The sequence below is a fragment of the Thermobia domestica genome, chromosome 10, assembly GCF_964235325.1.
Source record: "Thermobia domestica chromosome 10, izTheDome1.hap1.1, whole genome shotgun sequence".
In the NCBI taxonomy this organism is placed as follows: Eukaryota; Metazoa; Arthropoda; class Insecta; order Zygentoma; family Lepismatidae; genus Thermobia; species Thermobia domestica.
Genome location: NC_137463.1, coordinates 185159546 through 185171733, shown reverse-complemented (window position 1 = coordinate 185171733; position 12188 = coordinate 185159546).

Genomic DNA, 12188 nt, shown 5'->3' with positions numbered 1-12188 from the left:
TCCTCAATGTATTCTTTCCATCTTCTTCAAACCCAATTCACTCATTAAACACTCATTTCTATCTTTAGTTTATATGTTGTCATAGTAGTTGTCCCTTGCTGCCCTTCTACAGTATTCGCATGAAATTTACTCTCATATATAATATTCAAATTTCTCTATCTTTTAAAATTCTTTTTGGTCACCTTCGCTTCTAGTGTATATTTCCGTCCTTGTAGATTCCCCTTCTTAATTCGCAGATAAATTTCTATACATCCCCTTATCCAGTCTCCCTTCGTCATGGAAACCAATTGTTGCTGGTTAAGCTATGAAAAACTTATGTTCCTGCAGCAGATACTACTTTGAACAACCAAGAAGCGTAACTTTAAAAATAAATAAATAAATAAATAAAATCCTTCTTTCAAAGTGACATACGTCAGGCGGACATTCTATTCACGTTAACCTAATGTTTAAGAACAGGCATAACTTTAATTTGTTCTGTCTATATTTTTACTTCTTCCACATAGATCTAAATACTTTCAGCATTGATGCATTTATCTCGTACTCAGAATATTTGGGGGACGCGTCCCCTCTTTAGACCGCCAGAGACGCCCGTGAAGTCAATAGACGTTGATACTAGCACCAATTATTATCTTAACAATCGATATAACTGTTTGATGGATTTGTAGAGCGATGCTAATGTTCCAAATTAATATGCGATGTTGCCACATAGTGAAATTTTAATTCCCCATACCAGCTGAGGGAGGCCCCGGAGAGCATTCCATCATATAAGATTTTCCCTTTATTTTGACCTGCTGAATAGTGTTCTGTAGTTTGTAAGCGCCATTTTTAGGACATACGATATACTGTATATAAAAATAACCGATAGTAGTGTTGAATCCATAATTTTCGGGGTCGCTGAGACAAACAGTGACACTTCCGATGCTGTTTAAATCTTCTAAGTCCAGCTCCCATTAGTGCTCTTAAAGGGGATGGTGACTTAAAAATAATTGAAAATGATCGATATTAGTGTCGAATTCATAGTTGATTGGTGACAGTATTTTTGCCCTATATGTCCAAAATGAAACTTATTCTCCTTGTGCAAAGAACGGGCATTCTGGTAGCGAACAATAAATGAGAAATTGTAAAATTTAAATTTCCTATCATTCAAATACATTCTTGCTTCTACTGTGTTATCTGGTAGGATATTGAATAACTCTGATTCAGCAGGAAGGAAATTAACTATAGTATTGAAGTTGACTGTGAAGAGTTTCTCTGCATAGCAAGTACTGAGGTTATATGATAAGATCTGTTGTTTAAAGTGAAATGTGGATCACTATTCGAGTTTTATCCAATGCTTGATATACACCCTAATGCTTGAACCCGCGAACACGCATAAAAAGCACGAGTGTTGGCCACCTAGCTACGAATGGATATGCCACACAACAATTCAAATTGAATAATAAAAGCAAAAATGATACTACTTACACATTTTGTTTATTTTATACTATTTACTTTGAGACGAGATCGGGACTGAGACTACTTTTGTCAAACGAGACGAAACCGGAACTGCAGCCTCGTGTGTATACCATCCCTACCCGAACTCCTTCAAATTCAACGATTCTTTAAAAGAGCTTTAGACTACAAAAAAAAAAAAAAAAAAAAAAAAAAAAAAAAAAAAAAAGTTTTAATGATTTTTTAATGATCAATTTTATATCAATTTGCGATCATTATTAGCGAATCATTCATATAGGTATTGAGAGTAATCAATAAATCACCATAAATCATCACCAGGGCTGTTGTTCACACAGGCGGTGTCAGATACAACTATATGTAAAATTTGAATGGCTGATGCCATGAATGATAAGAATGGTACCATGTTTTATTAAGCTTATTTCTACTGTATCTGCCAGATAAAAAGGAAAGACAGCCATACCTTTGAAGTTTTCTAGGGTACACAGGCAGTAGAGCCTACAAACAATGAAAGCAAATATTATCTACTCTAAATGCACTAGCTCATTCGTATCACTTGAGCAAGTGACAAGAGAGCGTTGCTTTTTTATAATAAGAAAAAAGAATGAAAAACCAACTGACAGTTTTCTTGAATCATTCATCGTAAAGGGAAATTCAAAGGATTTAAGAACACAAAAGAAACCTTTAACTTGATGATAGAACATCATTTCACTCCCGTCAGTAACAAAAATGCTGCAGGCGTGTAAAATTTTTGTTCTATTTTCATGTATTGAATTAACAACTTGCCACATGGAAGGAGTTCCTCCCCTTCCGCATTATGAAATCTTTTGCTGTGATTTTTCCGTTTCCCAACTATCACTACCGATTTTTTCACACAACTGGATACTTGAGATGCAGTTTACCGAGGTCACATGGATCACAAGTACTTTTGAAAGAGACACCTGTGAAAAAGGGGAAAAGGGTCATCGGGTTAATGATCCCTAAAGGGTACCGCAGTGACTAAGTGCTAAAGTATAACATCTGGTGATATTCGTCCTTTGTTCAATGGCAGGAAATTTCATGTGAATTTTATAGTGTACAACGCGGTGTTTGAGCTTTATTCTACCTTTCTTTTGCGTTTTCATTACATGGGTTCCTCCATTATAATTCACTGTACATCATTGTTGTTCTTCATCTCAATGGGAGTAAAACGAAGATGTTGAGGACTCATGCTTGGTTTAGAGGTTAGACGCTTGCCTTCGGCGCGCGTAGCCCTAGGTTCGATTCCCACGTGATACGTAAAAAAGTGGTTCTGATTCCACAATAATAAGTAGATTCACGTCTCCTTCAGCCACCACGGCGTAAGAGTGGGACGTTAAACTCAAACAAACCAAAAACAAAAATAGGTTAAGCTTTAATTTCATGTCGAGTTTTCTTCAATTATGAGTTTTATTTTTAAAAGTAGTGTACTTAACCCTAGTTTTAAACACAACTTACGAGTAACGAGTAAGTTCTATGTTTAATTCTATGTCTAATATCCGTTGATCGAGTTTTTCATTGTTGCAATGTTTTGAAATATTTTCCATAAAACTTATTCTACCCGTGCGAATAGCGGGCATCATAGGCACCGACTTTGGGGGGGGGGACAGGACACTTTTGGCCCCCCCAATATTTAAAGGTGGGGTTCTCGCCCCCCAATATAATCCAGTTTAGGAAAAAGTAACAAAGAGGAGAAAGAATTTCTGTCGTAAACTTCGTCGTACCTTTAATTCAATATTAGGAACAGGCTTCTTATTCGATACAAAACGCCACTTCCAAAGTTGTGTTTAATAGAGCACTAAAGCTTCAACCAACACTATCGCAGCACTGATGTGACAAGGGACGATCAATGTGGTGCGCAAACTTGCAGTGAAGTTCCCAAATTTTGAACTTGAATTTGTTTTAGGCAAATTTGATTTAGGTCTTGAAATTCGCAGCGGAACGGATGGAGCGGACCGAGATCCTGTGGGGGAGGGGCTTTCATCTAGCACCTGATAGAAAACGTCTGAATATGATGATATATTTATTCATTGTTTGCCCCCCCGATCGTGCAAATCCGTCTTCAACATTGAGCAGGACGGGTAATATATATATATATAGGGTGGGCCATTTTAATCAATCCACGGAAATATGTGAAAAATTATAAAACATAGAAGAAATGTTTGAAGTACACGTTATATATTGCTAAGGGGGAAAACCAATTCCGCCAAAAGTACCACTCCCCGCCCCCCGTAAATGGGGGTAACGGGGGGTAACTTTGAAATGTCAAATAGGAACATGGGTCGAGTAATACCTCATTCGAAAGGTCTTGGAAAACTAAGTAACACTGTACCAAAAGATGTTTCATATGGAGCACCAGTTTCAAAATGGCCGCCATGATATGGTTCCGAAACTCCAGTACCCGTAGTATGAAAACCATGAAAGGTAAATGAATGGAACAAAATTGAAATACGTTAATATTATAGGGCATATCGAATGATGTGGTCCCTGTGATCCCAATGGCCTCCCTGAAGAGATCTTGGGGGCTAACTTCAAAATTTCAAATAGTAACATGAATCGAGTGGTACCTCGTTCGATAACTCTTGCAAAATCAAACATCTTGCAGGAGAAAACGATTGAGGTGAAATGGCAGTGTTCTCAAAAGGCCGCCGAAACATAGTATTCGTGCCAGAGAAAAGGTTTAGTACCCGTAGTATGAAAGGGATTGGAGATAAATCAACAGAAGAAAAACTGGAGTAGGTAACTGACGTAAGGCACATCGAGAGGTGTTGTCGGGGTGACTCCAAGGGTCAACTGAAAGGTATCCGGGGCCAACTTCAAAATTTCAAATAGCAACTTGAAGTGAGTAACATCACGTTACATAGACAAATGAATATTAAACAGCTTCTGTAAGAATATTTTCGACATGAGACACCGTTTTCAAAATGATCGCCAAGACATGGTGACTGTGTCTAAGAAAACGTCTAGTGCCCATAGTATGAATACGGTTAGAGTAGAGATGCAAAAAAGCCGGCTTTTTTTGAATGGATGGTTTTTTGTACATAAAAAGTCGGCTTTTTTGGGAAAAAAACGAGAATTTTGGAAATTCTGGCTTTTTTCATTTTCATGATTTTTCTGTTTAAATAGCTTTCTTACAGTATAGTCTAAAGTTAAATGACCTAAATGCCATATTTCCATGACCTAAATGCCATATTTCGCTCTGGAATTCACCATCATGGTGGATGGAGCACATATGGTTTATGAATTAAAGTAAACATAAAGTACGTAGTACTTGAGAGCAATTTTAGAAGTTATTTAACTTTTGAATTATCAACATTTTTTTCTTCTCTAGATCATTTCTTTTTAGTCATCCGTGTTTCATTTCTTAGGGCTTAGTACTCTAGCTTCTAGCACATAATTAAACTTATGTTTTTCCATATATGTCTGTCAGAGCGTACTTCCACATTTCCGTTCTACTGTAGCTGTGCAATGATTTAACAATAATTTTCCGGACACAACTTTGAATACCATTTGATAGAAATAAATCAGTATCGAATTTAGAAAAATATTTGGGAGGTTTTTTTCTGAATAATGTTTGTTTTTTTTTCTAAAAATTCCTAACTTTTATTTAAGAGGAGCTTAAATTTATGAGTACAGGAATAACAAATATTTCGTTTCGTTTCTATATTCAGCTATAATCTTCCAGATACAACCTTGAAGACCATTTTATACTGATAATCAGTGGCGGATTTAGAAAAGTATTTTGGGAGGGGCTTTTCTTATTAATGCTTAGTTTTTCTAAAAATTCCTAATATTTTATTTGAGGACAGCTTGAAATTTATGAGTAAAGGCAAAACTAATATTTAGTTTGTTTTAGAAATTTCGGGGTAGAGGCTTCAATCCGAAAGACATCCCTACCCTAACCCTCTTCGCAAATCCATCACTGCTGGTAATTAGTAATAACAAAGATTTAAAAACGATTAGAAAGGAAGTCGGCCAGGACTCACAGTACACGCACTATCTCTACATTCACAGATGGAATTAAGAAAAAACTTTTGTCAAAATGGTTGAATGCGGGGTTGAATTCCGGACTTCACGATAGAAGCGCGAAAGCTAATCACTCACTCATGTATGTTGTGCAGTCATGCTTAATTTAAATGTATTCTCTCTCTCTTTCTCTATGGCTACGAAAGCTCTCCATTGACTTCCGTCCTTATCCAATTCAATCCAGTTTCTACTCTGTATTCCTATTTCTGCTAGATCCATCTTAATATTGTCCTCCCATCTGGGCTTAGGTTTTCCTAATGGACGTTTCCCGATTGGATTTCCAGTTAAAACTTTGAAAGCGTTCCTACTTTCTTCCATTCTGGCTACATGACCTGCCCACCTGAGCCTCCTAGACTTGATGACTCTAACGATGTTTGGTAAACCATATAAATTATGTAGTTCCTCCTTATGAAGTTTCAGCTATTCCCCATTCCCGTTCCTCTTGGGTCCAAATATTCGTCTCAGAATTTTATTCTCAAATAATTTCAGTCTGCGTTCTTCCCACACCGTAAGCGACCATATTTCACAACCATAAAGCATAAAAGGCATGATTATAATTTTATATATTTTAATCTTTAAATTCCTTGACAGAATTCGCGACGACAATATATTTTGAACTGAATAATAACACGAATTTCCTGATTTTAGTCGACATTTAAATTCTTTTGTGTAAATGATTTTGGTCTGGTAATAATGATTCAAGATATTTGAAAGTACCCACTGTGTCGAAAGTATTAATTGATATTTTAACGCATTCATATTTTTTGCCGTATTACGATCCTTCTGAACTTCCTTGTATTTAGATTTCTCTGCATTTACTCATGTCCTTTCTAGCGTTTAATAAGGCCTCTGCATTTCTTTCGATTGTCCTCCTATCAGATTTACATCATCAGCATACACAATAACCTGGTGAATACCATTCAACTCTAGGCCCTAGTTCCTATCTTTGATTTTTCTTATAGCGTACTCCGGAACAAAGCTAAATAATAACGGCGATAACGCATATTTTTGTTTTAGGTCAATCTCGACGTGGAAGCTCGCATTTTTCTACTCGGACTTTACTCTGGGATTCTTTTAAACAATTAATAAATCTAGTTTTTTCGGTATTCCAAATTCTGTAAGAATGTTGTACAATGTTTCTCTCCTAACCGAGTTGTAAGCCTTTCTAAAATCAATAGACAGTTGATGTACTGGGTAATATATTCCCATTTCTTTTCGAGTATTTGTCGAATGGTAAATATCTGGTCGATTTCGACTAAATGAAATGAAAAAATGAAATCTTTGAGTTTTACGTCCCACGGATATGTCGGTTAGGTTAAAGGAGACGGTGATGATGAGTAATGAATGAAATGAAGAAAGTGGAGGAAACGGAAGAACCCCGAGGAAACCCACGCACACGGTGTTTGTCCACCACAAAGTTCACTTGGCGGGAGCTGGGATCGAACCCGGGACCCCAAGCACCAGATGTGACCGCTCTACCACTGAGCCACCGCGGCCCCGATTTCGACTAAATCCACACTGATAATCTCCAATAATTGTATCTGCGTATTGGGTCAGTCTTATTAATACAATGTTGAGAGAAATGCCTCGATAATTATTACAATCAATTTTGTCGTCTTTCTTGTGAATTGGAACAGTGATTGATTCTCCCACTCTTTTTTAATGTATTCCATAGTTTTTCTTTTTTGTAAAAAAAAAAAAAAAAAAAAAAGTTTCGTAACGATATGTTGAATTTTCTTGTTAAAGATTCAGAAACCTTAAGGACTGGGTAAACCGTGATAGTGGTTATATATTCTAAAGCCTAGGAAACCATATGCTCATACTTTCCCGATTTTGAAGAAGCTTAGGGAACAGTCAGTGCATTACAGAGTTTGGAGCTTTACCGATTTTGTAGATCCGAAGCACCTGATATTTGGTAACAGATTATTACGTATGTGATGAAATCAGTGAAAAATTTGTTCGAAATATTCATACAATGTATATGAAAGTTAAAACTTAACTGAACAATTTTAAGAATGTACAGAACCACCCGAAACGAGGCTCTTGATGAGCATATTTCTCTCATGTTTTTGTTTATTTTGCTTCAGAAAGAGGATGTGTGATATTTTGAAGTAAAAATACTACATACAATTTTGGTAGTTATTTGTGTATTATTTTTTTAAAGTACTTATTGTATATAAGAGGTTAAAATACTATTACATATATTGATTAATCCTTTGGAATGTAAACATCTTAAGAATTTAAAAAAAATCTTTTTGAAATTCATGGTTTATTTTCGAGGTTTCATATTATTATCTGCATCAGCCACTAATTAAATGAGTTTTTTTGTTGTAGAGAAGCGAAACAAAGTCTGCTTTATCAGTTTAAAGCAAAATTTTCAAAAAAGCCCAAAATTTCCCAAGCAAAAAAGCGAAGCAGAAAAAACCGAGTTTTTTTTCAAAAAAAGCCGGGTTTTTTTTCCAAACTCTTGCATCTCTAGGTTAGAGATAAATGAAAATAACGAAAATTAAATAGGAAAACCACGGAGGCGTTCCATGGCTCGAGAATGATACAACACAGATAAAAATGTTTGAGTAAAGTTGCCATAATGTATAGAGGGAAATCCAAGTACTGCAAAATAATCTCTCCCTGCGCTCTGTATGTGAGTGGGGTGGAAAGTAACAGTGAAAGTTCAAATGAAAACTCTACTTTAATTCGCAAATTAAGGCTAAGCCACAAATAGGTATGATGTGGTTGAAACATTTGTTTGTAAGGATGACGCTGTAGTGACTAAAAAAAGGGGAAATTTTATTTGAATGGTAACGCATATCTGTATGGCTGAGTATGATTTGATGCGAAAACAGAAGGAATGGTATACGAAAGAAGTTGTCGAATAATGCAGTTGCTAACACTTACAAACGTGTGAATTTGCTAATCTCCGTCGCCACAGAAACTTTTATGCAATGCCTGCTGGTTATTTGGAAAGCATTTCGGGGATATACGTACACACCGTTTCGTCCATCAAGCTCACAATATGACATGAGTGCTAATAGTTAATCAAAATGTAACTTGATTATATAAGCAATGTTCAAAATATTTATGAAATTCAAAAACAATGTTGTGGAGGATCAGGGGAGCAGAGTTGTCTTCAGTGGCGTATAGGGTGCTATCGGGCTCAAGATCACCCCGTAATAAATATGTTGGTTTTTCGCATTCCACTTAGAACAATAATCAATAATCCTTCTTAGCATTTCTAAGAATTTCATTGACTTTCCATTTTTTTATGCTCTTTGTTCAGAAATAATACTGTATTTGCCAAATTTCATATAATGTAAGAATTACGTCCTCTGTTTCTTTCTTTGTTCCTTTCTAATTTTCTGTTTCTTTTTCTTGATGTTACTATCTTTGGTTTCGCCTATCATACTTTATCGACCGTTGTTTCAAGTCGGCCGTCATCAGTAACACCTAAATTAAGAGGAGTTGATAGGCGAAACTGGTGTTCCACACCAACTTGAGTGGATATCAACATGAGGGAACTTTAGTTATTATAACAAAGGAAAAATTATATCGTTTTGTTATTTTAAAAAGAAGGAAATGTTTGAATTAAAGAAAATCAAAACGGGGGAATAATTAACCTGGAAAATTAGGTAGGCCAAGAATATACTTCCTTTTTCTTCTATGGATAGAATAAAAGGTGAGATTCACTCCTAAGTTTTTGTATTATAGCATATAGGATTTATCGGTCTGCAATTCTTGCCATTGAAATTTCAATTCATGCATAAATTAAAATTCATTTAATTCTCAAACTCAGGTGGGCAATTGCCACTTCCTTCCCTGTGTTGGGCGTAGCCCTTCGAAACAAAATCCTAAAGGCCCCACTGGTTGTCTGCAACATTGCGAGGTGGGCAGATTTGAGACTTATTCTAGGGAAGAGAGATGAAATCCATATTACGGTAAAGGGCCGCAGTGGCTCAGTGGTAGAGCGTTCACCTCTGATGCATCGGGTCCCGGGTTCAAACCCTGCTCCCGCGACGTGCACTTTGTATGGACAAACACCATGTGCGTGGGTTTATTCGTTGTTCTCCCGTTTCCTCCCACTTTCTTCGTTCCAAAATTTCATTCATTTCTCATTATCACAGTCTCCTTTGGCACAGCCAGCATAACCATGGGACATAAAACTCAAAGATTTTCATATTACGGTAGATGAATCTCATTTCTGGGATGAACACGTTGTAGAGTTTATTACGTATTAGGCGATGTAGATGTAGTAGTAGTAGTACACATCCGTATTACAAATCACTGCCGTGAACGCATTCTGAAATATTAATACATGAATATTTATAATTGGTGTTTCCAATTAGGCATCAACAGTGATCCACGTTAAAATTTTGAACACTTGTTTTATAATAATATAAATAATGACTTCCCCAAAACTATGAAGAAAGAAAATTATGTATGATGCAACAATACTCTTATTTGAGCAAAATGATGATAATCTCAACATCATTACAGGAATCGTTACAGAAATCTGACACGTGTCATATACACTTTAGTTAACAGATGTAACCTTAAGATTACGGAGAAAAATATTCCAGCAATTAAATTATTTTCTTTACTTACGAAGCATGAGTAGATGCCTAGGCTGATACTACAAATAGATGAAATGCGCGTTTACTGAAAAGATGGGTTCTACTGACGTAGGGTAGTCTATATACTCTTCGTGTGCTAGGGCCTAGGAGAGAGGAGGAGATAAGATTTCACATCAGGTTACGTCACGCACAGTCGCACACCTTCATTTTCATTAAGAATGGAAAAGCCAAAAGAAATCAATTTCATCTCACTTTCCTTTGAGGGAGTCGGACACAAATCATCACACTTATCTGCAAAAAGCACTTTTAAAAACGGATTATTGGGGGAGCCTCCAGTTCCAATGTTGGGGGACATGTCTCCCAATTTCCCCGGGATTTTTGCCCGTACCTACAGCTGAGACAATTTTACAGAATGAGGAGAGGAGCGTATTTTCCTCTGGCATTTATTGCAATTTGTGCCCAAGTAGCGGGTGTGGAATTAAGACATATTGATGAAACTACTAAACGCACTACAGCACGAAGTTCAGTTTGAAATACTACAGATTACGATTCTTTCTAATATATATATATATACCGGTAAAGGCTAAGAGAAATAAATTCCATCATACATTCCTTTATGGCAGACGGACACAAATCATAACACTTATCCCAAAAAGCACTTTTCACGTCAGATTATTGGGGGGACTGTCCCCCAGGTCCAAGACTGGGGGACATGTCCCTCTCATCCTCCCGGGATTTCCGCCAGTGGCTCCCCAATATTTTCTTCAAGTCGGCGCCTATGAGTGTTACATTCCGTTATTTTCATCTTTTTATTAAGTCATCTGGGACATGATGTGTGTATGTTTGGTATAAGTTATTATTAATGTCTGTATAACATGAATTATGATATATTCTTATTAACACTCCTAAAGGCAATATTTAGATGCATGTAGCAAATTCCTTAGTGTGTCGAATTTTCAACAGCTTCTCTCTCCTTACTATGTTCTAAGAAATATGGGTATATTTTATATGTTTTAAAATATATCACCAATAAAAGCGTCAACCAGAATAGCTATAGCGAGAATTCCATTGCAATCAGTACAATACTTTCCAACTTACAAAGGTGTATACACAATTTTAAATCAACCTTTTATCTTATCGGTGTCATTATGAGGTTTCACTGTATATTATTATTACTATTATTATTTTATGTTACTCTTTTTTTCACGACGTAGCATTCATATATCACATAGCTAGAAAATTGGGATTATAATTCTCTAGTTGATTAGACCACGTAATACATTCGTTTAATTTATCTTTTAATGTCTTTATTACTGATATTGAACAATAAAGCACATTTTACTTATTTTTGCATAAAGCGTGATATTTGATATGCTTCTTAGTAGATGTAGCAAATGTGTTCCCCAGGGATATTGTTATTTCAAGAATTTCAAACCAAAGTATTTTAAAATCAATATTTTGCATTTTTCTGTAAACTTAAAGTATGCAACTGAATTAAATTATGTACCGCTGTATTTTCTAGTTTTCTTGTATTGCTGATAAAACATTCTAGTCTTAGATTTGTGTGTCGTAATATGCATCTCTATTACAGTACACAAATGGCATGTCTGTTACAGCATAAATATTCATGAGCCAAGTGAGTTTATATCATAAGTTTTGTAAAAGGAGCTTCAATTCTTCCCAGATTCTGTATGCAATAAATAAACTCTTTCTTGTAATCTTTGGTGACTTTGCCATTGCACCCTCGGTATTCATATCTCCCTCACGTAAGAAATCCGTCTGGCTATTCGAGGCCGCGGTGGCTCAGTGCTAAAGTGTTTAGTTTAGTGTATGGGGTCCCGGGTTCAAACCCTGCTCCCACCAAGTGAACTTTGTGGTGGGCAAACACCGTATGCGTGGGTTTCCTCGTGAATCTCCCATTTCCTCCTACTTTCTTCATTTTGCCATTTCATTTATTTCTCATCATCACCCTCTCCTTTAGCCTAGCCGAAATAACCTTAGGACGTAAGATTTCATTTCATTTTTCCGGCTGGCTATTGGCCCTCTAATCCCCCTTTTCCTCGCTAATAATACTTCTGTGTAATTGGCAATCGCAGAAAATAAACTTCCACAGATTCTAAACATTTC